Here is a 15,869-nt window from a genome sequence, read left to right as displayed (position 1 = left end):
GGGGCGTGCAGGAGGTGGCTGACCAATGATTCTTTCATTGTGGATGTTTCTCTTTCCCTCTCTCTTCCTCTCTGAAATCAATTAAAAAAAAAAAAAAAAAAAGACTAGGCCTAGCCGAAACCTGTTTGGCTCACTGGTAGAGCGTCGGTCTGCGGAGTGAAAGGTCCCAGGTTCAATTCCGATCAAGGGCATGTACGTTGGTTGCGGGCACATCCCCCGTGGGGGGTGTGCAGGAGGCAGCTGGTCGATGTTTCTCTCTCATCTATGTTTCTGACTATCTCTCTCCCTTCCTCTCTGTAAAAAATCAATAAAATATATTAAAAAAAAAAATAGGCCTCAGGTGTTGGACCAGAGCACAGAGAGGTAGGGGGAGAGAGAGAGAGGCGAGGGCAGGTGTGCAGGGCCTTATAAAGCTTGATAAGGAGTTCAGTTTTTATTCCGAGGAGCTGAGTAAAACCATTGGAGGGTTTCAAGTAGAAAAAAAAAAAAATCCTGTTAGCAACAGTTCCAGGTCTCCATTTTATAAATAAGGCAACTGAGGCTCAGAGAGGCCAAGCCACTAGCTTGGGATCTCACAGTGTGCGGGCGATGATGGGATTTGGACCCCGTAGTCTGTTCTTGGTGGATTCACCAGTGAGTATTTGCACGTACCCAGAGTTTGCTTTTTTACACACTCTAGTGCTTGGCTGGAGCTGAGAATGTCTGAGGTGGTTAGGGGAAGCCTTTCCCTTCTCTGATTGATGAAGGCAAAGATGGGCCCTCGGCCGTGGCTCGTGTGTGTGTGTGTGGGGGGGGGGGGGTGTTCGCGTGCGCACGCACGCTGGGGGCTGACCAACCAGAGCAGTTTAAGCACCTGGGGCTTATTTGCTCATGACCAGGAATAGTCATGGAGGCCCCCTGGTATCCACAGCCCAGGCTCCTCCCACCTCATTGCCCCGCCTCCCCAGCAGGTGGCACAATATGATTGGAGGCGGTGAGAAGGGCATCAGGTGTTAGACGGTGGGGTCAGACTGGACCTGGGTTCAGCAACCTCGGAACTTGAGTTCTGGGTAGGAAAGAATTCAGAGCCAAGCCTCAACCTACAAGAGACCGTCTACTTAGAAAATCACAGAGGTGGAAGAAACGGACTCTGGAAACAAGATGCAGAGGCAAAAGAGGGGCCTTGGAGCTTGGGAGTGAAGAAGGTATCGGTAAGGAGCACAGGCTGGCGGGGGTGGGAAGGAGGGGAAGACATGGGGGTGCTCCTGGGAGGGACAGTGCACTGGCCCCTCCATCCCAAGGGTTCTGAGGGTGGAGCTTTCAGGCGTGTCCTTTAGGGTCTAGGTCTCCGCTGGTTGGTTGGTCGGTCGGTGCCAGGACAGGGCGTCATTATCCAAGGCAGCTGGTCCTGAGGTCAGGGGTGGCGTCGCTTGTCTGATTTTTCTGCTTTTCTGGGCCTGGAGCTGAAATATAACCGAAGCCTAGATGTTGTCTCTAGGGAGGAAAGATCAGGGGCCTAAACAGAATGACTAGTGATGTGCTAGGAGAGGAAGGTCACCCTGGGGGAGAGGTCCCTCCCTGCCATTGGTCCTTGCTAGACACCTGGGCTTCCACCCTGGTGACCTCCTGTGCCTGGCTCATCGTCCTTGCTCTGCTCACGTCTGCCTGGCTGCCCACCACAATACAGCCAGCCCTCACATGTGCATCCCAGGCAACGAGGATGAAGGGGTGAGGAAGGGCTTCCCTCCCCCTTTAAAGACACTTCGCAGAAACTCCACACATCATTTTTTTAAAATATATTTGTATTGATTTTTTACAGAGAGGAAGAGAGAGGGATAGAGAGTTAGAAACATCGATGAGAGAAAAATCATTGATCAGCTGCCTCTTGCACACCCCCTACTGGGGATGTGCCCGCAACCAAGGTACATGCCCTTGACCGGAATTGAACCCAGGACCCTTCAGTCCACAGGCCGATGCTCTCTCCACTGAGCCACACCAGTTTCGGCTCCACACATCATTTCTGCTCATAACCCAGTGGCCGGCAAACTCATTAGTCAACAGAGCCAAATATCAGCAGTACAATGGTTGAAATTTCTTTTGAGAGCCATTTTTTTTTAATTTAAACTTCTTCTAACACCACCTCTTCAAAATAGACTCGCCCAGGCTGTGGTATTTTGTGGAAGAGCCACACTCAAGGGGCCAAAGAGCCGCATGTGGCACGTGAGCTGCGGTTTGCCGGCCACGGTCATAACCCACCGGCCAGAACCTAGTCGTGTGACTATACTTCTGGAAGCGGGGAGATGTGGTTTTTATTCTGCGCGGCCGGCAGTCCAGCTGAAAACCATGGGCTCTGTTATGATGGAAAAGGAGAGAACAGGTGTCAGCAGTGACCAGCGCTGCCTGCCTTTTAGATTCCTTGAAGGTCACAGGCACCGCAGGGGGCGGGAGCCTCTCCAGCCACCTGACTTCCTCCCACCATTAGATCGTTCTGAGCCTCAGTTTCCCCGTCTGTGCACAGAGGCCAGGGACAGCGCCTGCCCTGAGGGTTCCGTAAGCATGGATGGTTCTACATAGAGCTCGCACCTACGAAGTGACCTGTCAGTATTTGTCCATCAACTAAGTGACGTGCCCACAGCCCCGTTGTAACGCTGGATGATCAGCTCTGTGAGGGAGGAACTCGGGCACTGTGGTAACGCAAACGGAGGTGCCTGACCCAGCCCAGAGAATCAGGAAGGCTTCGTGAAGGCGGCGTCTTCTGAGCAGAAGGAGCAGGGGCCAGTGCTGTGACAAGGAAGATGATTCTGGAAGCTGGAACAGCATGAGCAAAGGCCCCAAGCAGCCTGGACTCGCATCTAGTGGGTGCTTAACAGGTGTACGCGGAGCCCTGCCCCCAAACAGGGAATTCCCCCTCTGAGAAGGGGCCTCCCCTTTCTCACAGCCTCCTCAGCCCCAACAGCCTCCAGGAAAGCCTCCGGGAAAGCTGGGTGCTGCCAAGGACCGCCAGCTTAGCGAGGCCAGCCCGTGCCAGTCCGTGCCAGCCCCATCGCTCCTTCCTGGTGGCTGCTCTAGGGAACCCCATCGGAGGCCTCGTCCTGTCCATCCAGGCAGTGACCCATCCGTGTGGTCTAAGGGGCAGTGTGGCCAAATGGGGGGTGTCTCGCCTTGGTGCAGGGCTACTAGAAGCCTCCGGCCTGACTACTGAGCACACAGGGGTGGCCGGGTGCCTGCACGGGCTCCTTGCGCCCTGAGCCAGGTTCCTGTGCCCACCCCCGTTTTCCAGAGGAAGAAGCTGAGCTTGTGAAAGAGGATGGGTCTTGTCCAGGGCCACATCCCTGGACGCCGACTGAGCCGGTGGCCATGGGGAGCTCACTGCGGCACCGGAGGCAGCGTTCCCATTTTTAAATGGCTCCCACGTCCAAGTCTGCAGTCTGCTGGCCTCCACTTGCCCAAGTGTGGGTTGTGACTCCTCCTGTTTGTCTGCATGACCATACGTGCTGAGCACCTACTTGTCCAAACCTTAGACAGAGCCATGGCCAGGACAGGCCCAGTCCCTGCCCCAGTGGGCCACCGTCTGGGGGAGGGAATGGACCGGGACAAGGCAGTGTCGGGTGAGCAGGCTGTGATAGGGCACACGGGTGAGCGTTCAGAGGGGCACTTGCCCCAGCCTGGAGGGCCGGGGCAGGTTTCTCAGGTAGAACATCCACCTGGAGACCCAGAGGATCGAGCGGAAGCAGCTAGGCGGGGGTGGGGGTTGGGGGGTGGGAAGGGTGTTCCGGGGGGAGGGAACAGCATTGCAAGGACACAGAGCCTCCCGGGAAGAGGGGCGCTTAAACTTCTGGACGTCTCCCCAGATCCAGGCACGCCCCCACGTGTAGTTATAACACATAATGGCACTTCACGTTCATAACCACACCCTCCTCAGCAGACTGCACATGCCTGCGCTCTATTGTTCTAGAAGACAAATGAAAGCGGGTCCTCTTACAGCCAATTCCAGCGTCCAGATGAGGAAACAGAGGCCCGGAGAGGTGTAGTGACTTGATCTGGGGCAAACATCTCAGTGAGGACAAAGCTGGCATCCAAACCCGAAGAGCCCATCGTTGGAGACTGTTGGCACCACTTCTGTACGACCCCAGTGAAGAGGGGTTGGAATGAAGGAGTGAAATGAGAGGCAGAGTCATCGCCCCTCTCCTCTCGGGCTGGGGAGCTCAGGGCGCTCCTCCCCCCGGGCTGTGTCCCAGTTCCTCCGCCCAACCTCTTTGGGTGTGTGCCAGTCCTCTCTGATTTGGGTTGAGGACAGTGTGTTCTTCACCTCCTCTACTCTACCACCCCCTGCTCCTAATGATAGGACCGGTGAGAAGCAAATTCCAAAAAACCGTTACTGCCACTCCCAGCAGCCAATGGAGGTAGCTGCAATATGGCGGAGGCCACACGGAGGCTGGCTGCCAAGATCTCAGCCTAGGCGGCATCTGAAAAGGGGGCAGGGGGTTTGCAAAGGCTGATTCATCACCTGGTTCTCTTTCTTTCCTCCTCCCCTGTCCCCGCCTCCTCCTTCCTTCCTTCCTTCTCTTCCTGGCCCATCCCTCCCAGCCTCCCAGCCGAGCCCGGGAGGGGAGGACTGTTTTTAGGAACAGATGGCTGCCTTCTCTGCCCAGCGCTCTGCCAGTTAACGCCGCCTGTAATTAAACTTCCCACAAATTAGCTGTCAGCCACGCTAAAGGGAACCGTCCCTCTCAAATGCCACCTTGACTTGCTGGATTGTGAGCCGTATTGACAAAATAATTAAAGGCAGAGGGAGGCAACCAAAATTTGGAGCCTTCCCCCATCTAATATCTCTATCGGTGTCCGCAGCCAAACGCTCCCACCCGGGACATGCAAGGCTTTTTTTCCTGAGGTCCCATGAGTTAACGCCACCAGTGTGGGAGGGATTTCTATTGAGTACCTCGTGGGCCGGCTGCGCTGGGAGCTGGCAGCACAACGGCGATCCAGGTAGACGCAGTCCTGGCCTTCCTGGGGCTCACCGCCGAGACATCCGTTTTTTAAAGCAAAGGAAATAAATGAAGCTGTTACCGCTGGGGAACGGCACGCGGAGAGAAGGAACAGCCGGTGCACAGGCCCTAAGGCAGGACCAGTCGCGAAGGGAGCTGGACCAGGTGCAGATGGAGGAAAGGGGGGAAGCGGGTGTTTGGGGATAGACCCTGCAGGCAGAAGTGGCAGGAATGGCTGATGCATTGTGAGGAAGGAGAGGGCAAGGAAAAGGGAAAGCAGGGAGCTGCCGGCTCCCAGATCTCTGGCCCGGAGGCAGAAGAAAGGATAGTTGGTCCACAAAGAGGCCAGATTTCCTTAGAGCACATGTGTCAAACACAAGGCCCGCGGGCCAAATCCGTCCCGCCAGGCCTTGCAATGTGGCCCGCACCGCGCTGTCATCACTGCACTCCACTGTGTTTCCATCACAATGACAGTTTATGACTGTTCAGTAAACGATTCGGCCCGCGATTTAGGCTGGATTTTAGATTTTGGCCCCTTCTCTGATTGAGTTCGACACCCCTACCTTAGAGGAAAGCCATTTCCGTAGAGTGAAGATTTCCATAGAGTGAAGCCATTTACAAGAAGAAAAGTCTTTAGGCTCACACGGGCCACTTGCCAAGGTCCAGGGAGTGTGGTTGGACGGAGTAAGGCCCCCAGCCCAGGCCTCTGCACCCCAGGCTCTCCTGGGGGGTGGCGTGACCCAGCATTAAGGAAGGAGGTGAATGCTACCTCACCTGTAGGATATAATCAGGTCCTGATGGCTGCAAAACCCAGCCCCTGGGACACCCCAGGGGAGACCAGCGATGTGCCTGCCACACGCCCAGGGACTGCAGAGGCTCAGGCCCAGCTCCCTGGGGTCGGAGGAGGGTTGTGGGAGCCTTGCCGGGCAGGCAGGAAGGCCACCGTGGACTTCTGCGTTCTGGCGTCTCCTAGGATAACGTGCAGCCCCACGGGGCAGATTTCAGGCCCCAAAGCACCTCAGGGCCTTTGCACAGCTGTGCTTGTTACTTGCGACTTGTTTCCCTCCCTCACTGCTCCTTTCTTATCCTCCAGGAAGCCTCCCTGATGCCTCGGCCTGAGCTAAGTGCCTCCTCCAGGTCCCCTCCCAGGAGTGTGCTTACAGCATCATGGCCCAGGCCACCTATGTTGTCCCCACCTGACACTGTGTCGGTCCTCTTCCCCATGGACTGGGAACCCCAGGAGGTCTGGATCTGCCTTTGTCACTCTCTGCTCCCACTGCCTAGCAGAGTTGGTGGCACACAGTAGGCTCAACAAATAATAGTAAATAAGAATGGGGCTTAAATGAAACCCTTCGGGCAGGATGTGCTTCAGAATTCAGAATGTCCTAGAATTTAGGAAACTATTGGGTACGGTCAGCATGTGTTACATGGAATTATCCATCCGGGCCTGGGGCAGCCCTCCCCCTCCCGATCAAACACGGTAGCAATATAATAGGAACATTCACAAAAATGGGATCAATAGAGCTTATTAATAGCCAAAGGCCATTTGATGGACGAGTTTTAGAATCATCCTGATGAAAACTTTTTGTTTCTAGAGCTTGCTTTTAAATAATTTATTTGTATTGATTTCAGAGAGGAAGGGAGAGATAGAAACATCAATGATGGGAGAGAATCATTGATTGGCTGCCTCCTGCATGCCCCACACAGGAGATCCAGCCCACAATCTGAGATTGTGCCCTGACTGGGAATCGAACCATGATCGCCTGGCTCATAGGTTGACGCTCAACCACTGAGCCACACCAGCTGGGCTGTTTCTAGCTTTTTAGATGTTGGAGTTGTGGGTGAGGCCAATGTTTGTTGAGTGCCTTCACCTGCTTGGCAGAGAGAGGCAGTGTCTGCCATGACCAAGAGCATGGGGTGTTTCAGGGCCTGGTTCAAACCCTAGCTTTGCCCACTTTGGACCTGCGGGGTGGGGACAGGGAACAGCACCTTCCAGGACCTTGGTTTTTCTGCCTGTAAAATGGACAGGATGGTGTACCTGCTTTGTGGTGCCACTGGTGCAGAGGATGAAATAACTTCATTTACATTTAATTTGCATGAAGTGCTTAGAATGTCACCAGGCGGCTGTAAGTCCTCAAAAGCTATTTTCAAGCTGTATTTGTTCAATTTAAAAAAGAGTAATTAATAGACTGGAGAAGACTGAGGACAGTTAAGATTATAGGCACCATAACCACCGAGAGTCACAGTGAGCAAAGATGCTCGTTTTGAGGCAGGAGATGGGACTTTGGGACAATCACAAAAGTGTAGAAAACAAGAAAAGTACAATATTAAGTTCTCTCTCTTCTCTCCTCTCCTCTCCTCTCCTCCCCTCCCCTCCCCTCTTCTCTCTCTCTCTCTCTCTCTCTCTCTCTCTCTCTCTCTCTCTCTCTCTCAAAAACACCTACCTGGTTTGGCTCAGTGGATAGAGCATGGGCCTGTGGACTGAAAGGTCCCGGGTTTGATTCCAGTCAAAGGCACACGCCTGGGTTGCAGGCTCCATCCCCAGTGGGGGGCATGCAGGAGGCAGCCGATCAATGATTCTCTCATCATTGATGTTTCTCTCTCTCTCTCCCTTTCCCTTCCTCTTTGAAATCAATAAAATATATTTTTAAACACACATACACACACACACAGACCAGAAAACACACATCCTCAGGGTTTTTTCTGGGGTGACAGAACTACTGTCTATAGAGACAGTGGTTACACAGGTGTATATATTTGTCAAAACTCCTCGAATTGTATGCTTAAACCCCAATACAGGCAAAAAACCAAAAAAACACAAACATGCATGTAGATGAATGCCCAAACACGTGCTTACGGCCTCCCCCATGGCTGCTGGGAACGCAGCATGCCACAGCCCCTCCCAACCACCGTTTGGCAGTTTCTTAAAAAGTTAAGCACACACCTACCACATGACCCAGCCCTCCTGCTGGGTGTTTGCCCACGAGAAATGAAAGCATATGTCCACACGAAGACGTGTGTGGCAATGTTCGTCGCAGCTTATTCAGCACAGCCAAACACGGGAAACAGCCCAAATGCCCAGGAGCCAGGGACGAGCTAAAGGAGCCCATCCCCCATGCACCAGGATGAGACCGCAGGAGAGGGCGTGAACTATCGTCAGACACAAGCAACCGCTTGGCGTGAAAGAAGCCAGATGCCAGACGGTGTCCTGTATGATTCTATTTATAGCAGTTTTAAAAATAGGCGAGGAACCTGTGATGATGGAGAGGAGAAAGAGTTACCTGGGGCGGAGGTGGGGGGCGGGGGAGTACTGACTGGAAGGAGGCCAGGAAGCCTTGCCTGGTGCAAGGAGGCATTCTGCAAAATGTGAGGAAGCCTGGAAAATTTGGCCAGAACGAATGCAAAAGAATCCAGGATGAATTGTGTTTTTTTTTTTTCCAGGAAAAACAAAGTATCCAGATTTTAAATAGACAGTATTTGACCTTGCACTTGCTAGCCTGGCCCCCACTTCCCTCTCTGGTTCCCGTGCTTGGGTAAAAGGGCACCCAGCCCTGCCGACACTTCGAATTGGTGTCTTTGCCATGTGGCAGTTACACCTCAGCGAGAAAGTGAAGAACAAAAAAGAGACCAGGTGCACAAAACAACCTTATTTACTCTTTTAAAAAATATATATTTTATTGATTTTTTTTTACAGAGAGGAAGAGAGAGGGATAGAGAGTTAGAAACATCAACCAACTGCCTCTCGCACACTTCCTACCAAGGATTTGCCCACAACCAAGATACATGCCCCTGACCAGAATCAAACCTGGGACCTTTCAGTCCACAGACTGACACTCTATCCACTGAGCCAAACCAATTTCGGCTATTTACTCTTTTTTTTTTTTTTTAAAGTCCACTAGGATGATTCTGGGAGAGAAAGGGGATAAAGGAAGACGAAAAAAAAAAAAAAGTATAGGAAGCCAGTCGTGGCGGCGTGGGGATGGGATTAGATAAGTGTTTGTGGAATAGACAGCAGTGAACAGGGCACAGCTCCTAGCTGCACCCGGAGCTCCCGGTAAATAAGCGAGTGAAGAAGGTGATGAAGAGGGGAGCCCTCCACGCTGACCTGCCCCTCCTCGGCCTCTGCCTCGGCCACCCTTGCAGCCTCGGACCTCAGCCCGGTGCCTCCCCTTCCCACCGCCTGCTCCTCTTGGCTGGGGGGCGGGAAGGAGAGGTGACGGTCTGGAGGGGTGTCCCGCTCCCCCATCAATTATTCCGTGAGCTCTCAGAGGGCAGCGTCCTGGATGCAGTTTCGCTACCGCTGAATGCCAATTGCACTTTTATGGAGCACCCGCTGAATGCCAGCCCGAGAGCTCACTGAGGGGGTGCTCCATAAAAGTGCAATTGTCCCAAAGATCCCAGCTCTGGGGTCTTTTGACTGCTGGAGGGGGGTACAAAGGGGGGCAGGTCTTTACCCTTCGGGCTCCCATGGGGAGATCGTGCACCCTTGAGCGCAGAGGGCGGCGGGCAGAGGTCTCTCAGTCCAGCCCCTTCTCATTAGGGTCAGCGTCCAGCGAGGGGCATAAGGAGGCGGGGAAGGGGTCCCCCACAGTCAGGAGTGGGCGCACGTGCAACCTCGGGGCCTGCGGAAGGCTGCGGGACCCCCATCCCCTCACTTCGTACGGGCTCCGCTTTCCTGGGGGCGACTGGAGAACGGCCTCCAGGCTGGCCAATGGGAACGCGGGGTGGGCGCATTACCTCATCATGCAGCGCGACCATTGGCTGAGGGGCTCCCGGTGGGCGGGAGCCGAGGACCAGATGGGGCCAGCGGGAAGGGTCTTGGCAGAGGAGGAGGAGGAGGAGGAGGAGGAGAAGGGAGGGGAAGGGATGAGACACTGCAGCATTTGCATGGCTGGGAGCGGGTCTTTATAATGCGTGTCACCTTCTACTCCAAGTCGCCCCCTTTGCCTGGGCATCCCAAGGCTGACTTTAGCGGGTGAGCAGAAGGAAAATGAAGGATCCCCTCATTCCCTCGCTAAATGAGGAGCTGCCTCTCCCCGCCCCAAACACACAAAGGTCCCCAAGGCAGCATGGACAGACCCCTTCCCCCAAATCAAACAGGACCTCCGTTTGCCAGTCTACCTGGGGCATCACCACTCATCCCACGGGGCCATAGACGGCCTTAGAGCACGGAGGTCAGTAACACATCGCATACTCCATACTGGCTTTCTGCAGGGTCCTCCCACCCTCTTGGCTGAGAACCCCAACTGTGCAATCCTAGCCTGCCGGGTGCCTAAATCCCCCCTACATCCCCGTGGTGGTGAGTGGGGTGTTGTCTCGCATACCTCCAGGACTGGGAAACTCGCTCTTTTGGGCTGCAGAAAAGATCTTACGACTGACCCCAAAATCTGCCTCCATCAGCAGAGGTATCTTTGTTTTTTTTCATTTTATTTTTGATGCAAAGCCAGATTTATTTGTCCACACACCCATGAAGGAGAGCAGGCTCTGTCAGATGGAGGAGATTAAGGTTCTGAAGAGGCTGGTTTGGGGACCTACGGCGATGGGAGGACTTGCTTTACTGCCTTCAGGTGAGGGTCTGTTCACCTGCCACTTCAGCGGCTTTTAACTCGGGTCTTCCTCCTCCGGGCCGCTCTCCAATCCCTTCTGATACACACCTGGCATGCCAGGCGGTTTGCATTCTTCCGTTTACCCAGCTCCTTTCCCATGTAGGGTACGAGATCAGAGTCATTGTTGGCAGGAGCGCTGGTCTCCGGGTCCAGCAGGAGCTCGGGAACTTGTTCTCCAGAGCGGACTTTGGAGCTTGCTCGCCAGTTCCCCAGTTTATCTACCTCAGGCCTCTCACTCACCGGAAGGCAGAAGCTACACTCCCGGCCTCTTAGGAATCGCTTCCCATGTTCTCTCTTCACTTCAGCTTGGTCTTCAAAGAATGAGGCAAACGCAAGGTTCTCCTGGGTCTTCCAGGCAATAACAGGCCATCTATACTACAATAATAAAAGAGTAATATGCTAATTAGACCGGACATCTTCCGGACGACCATCCAGAAGTCCTTCCAGAAAAAGCCACGGTGGTGGGGCTGAAGCAGAGGTAGTTAGGGCCGATCAGGTCGGCAGGAGTGGGGGGCGCGGTAGGGGGATCAGGCCAGCAGGAAGAACAGAGGAGAGCAGTTAGGGTGATCAGGCAGGTGAGCGGTTAGGAGCCAGTGGTCCCGGATTGTGAATGGGATGTTCAATGAAACCCGGACTGGAGAGGGTTCAGGCCGGGCTGAGAGACCTGCCCCCACCCCCAATCCCCTGTACACATAAGCATCACTGAGGGGCAGCTCATCAGATGCCACGGGATTAATACCCTGTTTCCCCCAAAATAAGACAGTGTCTTATATTAATTTTTGCTCCCAAAGATGCGCTAGATCTTATTTTCAGGAGATGTCTTATTTTTCCATGAAGAAGAATATGGTACACATTTATTGTTAAATGAAAATAAAGGAAATTTATTACCTGTATACGGTACGGTAGTACGGTAGTTGTTAACACAAACTAGACAACCTGTGAATCCTACAGTATCAAGAACTGTGAATCCTACAGTATCAGAAATTTACTGATTTATTCAATGACAATCATGTCATCTTCTGGAACATCATTATAACAATCCAATTCCTGAATTTCCTGGTGAATTTCTTGTGACTCCATTTCTTTCAGAATCAGTGGACCAAATCTCTCATGTTTAGCCTGGGGGGGGGGCTTATTTTCGGGGGGATGCCTTATATTTCACTCAGAAGAAAACCTGTAAGTAGGTCTTATTTTCGGAGGATGTCTTATTTTCGGGGAAACATGGGGTAGCAACCCTGCAATCTTCAGAGAGGGTGCTGGGCTGCCATCTCCGCTTCAGAGAAAACCAGGCATAAGCAGGGCTTGGCAGAGGGATCTTTTAAGATATAAATCCCAGCTTGCTCCCCATCACCTCCAGTCTCCTCAGCCTGGAAAGACCCGGTGAGGTCTGGTCTCTGCAGACTTCTCCCGCTCAGTCCCAGTCAACGTTGCCTGCCTGTTTCCTCCTCAACCTTTGCACAAGCTGTTCTCTCTCTACTCGGAAGGCCCTTCTCCCCCTCTCCCTCCCTCCCTCCCTCCCTTCTTTCCTTAGTTTTTTTTTTTTTTTCCCCTTCCCCTTGCCTGCCTCTTTGATACATTTAGGTGTCAGCCCTTCTAGGTAGGCTTCCCCCATTCCTGGGGGAGGGGAGGAACCACTCGGTCCCTCCCCCATCCATTGTATTTCCCCTCACAGGCCTTGCAAAGGAGAATTGCCACTGGCCTGCTGCCCACCTCCAAATTGGTGGCTGCCTGCAGGGAAATTTTATTCTCCCCAGAATCCCCCCCCCCCCTCCGCTCTCCCTGGGGGCTTCATTAGTTTAAAGCCGTCTCCTCCGATCTGCTCACCCCCGGCCACCTCCCACGAAGCACCCGGAGCCCCTGGTGCGGAGTGACCAACAGCCATTGGATGAATGGGAAGGCGCAGCGTTTTCATTTCGGCTGCATCTACAGACTAAGTGTTCCCATGTCTTCACAATGAAGAGCACTTTCGGATGTGACTGCTCCTGGGGTTCCCGCCTCCCTCCTCCTGTCTCCCCTCCGCGTTGGCCTTCTCGCCCTCGGTTTCCTTCCTCACTGTCTGCTCAGAAACTCGTTTTTTTCTTTCTTCCTGCCTCTCGCTCTTTCTCTTCACGTCCGTCTGTCCTCTTCCTGAGTCGCTGTCTCTCTTTCCAGGAGCTCCAGTTCCTTGATCTTTCTATGTCTTTCTCCGCCTCTTTCTGTCTCCCCTGGTCTGCCCCTCGTTTTCTTTCTGTCTCGTTCTGTCTTTGCCAGTCTTCAGAGTCCTTCTCTCTCCTTTGTCTCTGTCTGGCTCACGTTTTAAAGTGCACGGGTCTTACGTGTGCGGCCTGAGAATCACCACGTTGGTTTAGACCCGCGTAGCCACCACCCGATCAAGACAGACTGTTCTCATCCTCAGCACTCCCTCTGTGCCCCCTCCTGGTCAGGCCTCCTCAAGGGTAACTGTGTTGTTTTCTTAAAACTTTTTATTTTTATTCATTTCAGAGAGAGAGAAAGAGAGGGAGAGGGGGAGAGAGATAGAAGCAGCAATGATGAGAGAGAATCACTGATCAGCTGCCTCTTGCATGCCCCACACTGGGGCTCGAACCTGCAACCCGAGCACGTGCCCTGACCGGGAATTGAACCTTGACCTCCTGATTCATAGGTCAATGCTCAACCGTGGAGCCACACCAGCTGGGCTTTTTCTTATTTTCTTTTGCTTTTCCTACCCTGATCCCAGGACTGAGCACGCTTTACATCTTCTGCCTTCCCCAGTTCCCTTCCAGGGCAGGGCCAGGCGAGGGCCCATGTGCCTGGGATCCCGAGAAGCCTCCTGTGGGTGCAATGGCCCTTCCAAGAGTCACGTCTGGCCCACTGAGGCCCCCAAGGGACTTACAGGTCAGGGCCTGGGAGACAGATGTCCCTCTGTAGCCAGGGAACCCCTTATCCTAACGCTCTTTAGGTCCCAGTTCAAAAATCTGACATTATTGCTCACCAGGCTCTTAGGAAGCCAAAGGCCCTCCCTGGTCCTGGCCAGACCTATACAGGAGCCTGTTCGCACAGGGGCCTTGAGGGACCAGGGCCCTTCACTTCTCCTTCACCGGGCAGACAGCAGAGCTGAGGCCCACGTGGGACCTACCCAAGGGTACAGAGTGAGTCTGGACCGGGTAGAGTTAGGACCCAGGTCTCCTGGGGACCAGGCCAGGTTGGTCTCTGTTCTCTCTCGAGCCTTCGTTCTCCCCATAAGTGACACGGGAGGCTGAGGGTTGAGTTGGGAGACGCTGGTCTCTGGCTGTGAAACCTGCGGCTTTGGTCCCTGCCCCACGCAGGTGGGCAGCACCATGGAGAGCGGCAGGGGGTGGTTGGGTGGGGAAGCTTTCTTCCTACCTGTCGTTCAAGGTCAAATGTGGGCCTCCCAGGAGAGAGAGCAGGTTATTCATATGTATACACACACTATCTCCTGGGTGGGGTTGTGAACTTGTCAGCACTTCCCCCGGTGAAATGGGACACAGAAAGGATAGATAGGTTTCATAGAGGAAAGGATTCTGATCCTGACTCGTCCTGTCCGAATCCTAGATTCTCCCGGGCCTGTCCCGCCCCCGTGCCTGCTCAGGGGCCCCTCCCTGGCACATTCAGCTCCAGTCCTCCACTTAGGCTAGTCCGCCCTGGGGCCATGCTCTCCCCTCCTGCCCACCCTGCCAAAGCCGCCCAGGCTCTGAACACAGGGCTTTCTCAGCCTGTCACACTTTTCCTCTCCCCGACAGTGACCCAGCCCAGGGCTGCACCTCTAGTGGCAAAGCTGTAATATTTATAATGACCTTCATCTTCCTCCTCTCCCTCCTCTCCCTCCTCGCCTTTACTGAGCCATCACTGTGCCAGGCATTGTGCAAAGGGTTTGACCCGAATCTCCTTGGATAATTCATTGTTCACCAGACTCTGGAGACAAGCACCACCATTGTCCCCATTTCACAGGTGTGCATTTGAGGCACAGAGAGGGTGCAATATTTTGGCTAAGGTCACGCAGCCAGCTAGTGGCAGGGCTGGGGCTCGAACCCAGGTCTGGAGGACCCCCTGATGCCACCCCTCCTGGAAGCGAATGTCAGAACATAAGCTCGGCGTCTCCTCTTCGCTCCGTGCGGCCGAAAGTGGGTTTACAGACACCAGAACGCCTGTTGTCAGCAGCTCCTCTGGCCTCTGATAAATCGAGAGAATTAAAATCCATTTAGAGGGAAATCTCTAAATAGGTCTGTGTTGTGTTTCGTGTGTGTTTTTTCCTGTCTTTTCCCCCCTGCTGTCTCCGCCTGGGTAATGTATTCCAGGAGCAGAACTGAATCTGACTTAATTGAATTTAAAAGCAGGTATTACATCTGCACCTTGTAAGCGAAGGCGGGCGGAGGAGTCACTGCGAGACGAGCGTTTTCCCCAGCGTCGCCGAGATCTTGGTGCCACGGAAGTGGCGTGGTGTGAATCTTTGGCCAGGGCTTCTTTCTGGGCTCTCCCTGGGCTGGGCCCTACAGAGAGGAGTTTGGAGGGGGAGAGGCCAAGGGGACGTGCAGGGAGGGGCTCCTGGGCCACTGAAAATGGATGCAGCGAAAGCTGCTGCCTGCAAAGGCCAATGAAAAGCGGATGTGTCCCCTCCTCCCGGCTTCCTGTTAGCCCCACCTCCAAACCGTGTCCCCAATTGCCCCTCTCACCCTCTCCCCTGCCTCCAGCCTGACTCCAGCACCCCTCATCGCTTGCCTGGACTCACTGTTCCATCCCGAGTCATCCACAGCAGCCAAAATTACCCCCTCCCCTCTTTTTTTTTTCTTTTTAAATTGTAACTCTTTAAACAAATAAATTTTTAAAATTGATTTCAGAGAGGAAGGGAAAGGGAGAGAGAGAGAGAGAGAGAGAAACATCAATGATGAGAATCACTGATTGGCTGCCTCCCGCACACCCCCTACTGGGGATGGAGCCCGCAACCCGGGCCTGTGCCCTGATCTGGAAGGGAACCGTGACCTCCTGGTTCATAGGTCAACGCTCAACCACGGAGCCACGCCAGCAGGCTTGGTTTGATATCTTAATTCCGCCTCAGCCTTCACCTCTCAGCTTGTCTGACCCCGGGAAGCCTTCCCTGGCCTCCCAGGCTGGATCAGGCATCCCCCGAGCATCCCCCGCCACGGCCCTGACCACAGGCCAAGGCGACCTGTCTGTCTCCGACGCCAGTTGGTTGGAGCTGGGTCTGCCTTGGACACTGCTGTGTTTCCAGGACCCAGACAGGGATACAGCACACAGTAGGTGCTCCATAAATGCTCGCCGAACACTGACATAATTCTCTTCC

This window comes from Pipistrellus kuhlii, unplaced genomic scaffold, assembly GCF_014108245.1.
Source record: "Pipistrellus kuhlii isolate mPipKuh1 unplaced genomic scaffold, mPipKuh1.p scaffold_m20_p_30, whole genome shotgun sequence".
NCBI lineage: Eukaryota > Metazoa > Chordata > Mammalia > Chiroptera > Vespertilionidae > Pipistrellus > Pipistrellus kuhlii.
The sequence above is the reverse complement of the archived record's forward strand: the minus strand, read 5'-3'. Positions refer to the sequence as shown.